Below are 1,078 nucleotides of genomic sequence, written 5' to 3'. Positions count from 1 at the left end.
GCAGCTTATTGGAGTTTCTGTGACGATTAACCCTTCCCACCACTACCGGGCCGTCTCTGTTATTAAAAAGCAGCCAAGCCGCCATTTTTGAAAGGCTGCCAAGCACATACGGCGAAGAGGCCGCCTACCACCAGGATTAAAATGGATGTAGCATTTGTTGTGCTTCAGTTCTGTTGCGCCACATTTGGCAGAGTTGCAGCTGAGATTGTTTTAGGGAGCAGATTTAATAACATCAGTGTCACTGGCATTGTTAGAACGCTGGTGTTTGCTTTCTAATGTACTTTTTTTTATTTTTTAAATCAGGTGGGAACGAGCACATTGTGCTGACGATTTGAAAATCAGTCTTTAGCCTGATGATAGAGGCCTATGGACTCCCTGTACTTCTGAATTTTTCCCAAGTGTCTCGTCTCTGTTGTGCCCTCACAGCACATGGATCTTGTGTGAGAGGATTTGGAGCTAACTTGGAGTTTTCTCAGAGTTCTGTTTTCGATCACAGGGTGATGGATTCTTTTGACCTTATTGATTACATTAGTGTAGGTTTTACTTTTCTTTAATTTGTGAGGTTTGTTTAAAAGAAATCCGATCAGAAATCTTGGAGGAGGGTTTAGGGACAGATGCATAAATTCATCAGTTAATGGCCAGACTTTCTTATTGTATCATTATGGTGGGTGACATGACCTCTTTAATCTTACCATGTTATTTCATTTGTACCTTTTTTAAGCTGTTTGAAAATGCAATCATGCCTTAATGCAATAAATGGTGTCAATTAAAGAAATCATCCTTCACTTGAAATATCTTAAAACACCAACACGTGACGGTGAGCAACATAGCAGGGTGGTCAGGATTATTGTTTGAGTTAGAGGTGTGTGTGTGTGTGTGTGTGTGTGTGTGTGTGTGTGTGTGTGTGTGTGTGTGTGTGTGTGTGTGTGTGTGTGTGCAATCAACAGATAAAAGGTCTATCAGGGTTTATCATTAATCAGTCCAGACAGGCCTGCACTTGCCTGGCATTTGAAACATACCCGGGTAGATATAATAGCATGAACACCTGTACAGCAAACATAAGACAATAGCTCATTCT

The sequence above is a fragment of the Pundamilia nyererei genome, unplaced genomic scaffold (genome assembly GCF_000239375.1).
Source record: "Pundamilia nyererei isolate P.nyererei 1_Seehausen unplaced genomic scaffold, PunNye1.0 scaffold00005, whole genome shotgun sequence".
NCBI classification, from domain to species: domain Eukaryota; kingdom Metazoa; phylum Chordata; class Actinopteri; order Cichliformes; family Cichlidae; genus Pundamilia; species Pundamilia nyererei.
Note: the sequence above shows the minus strand (reverse complement) of the source record.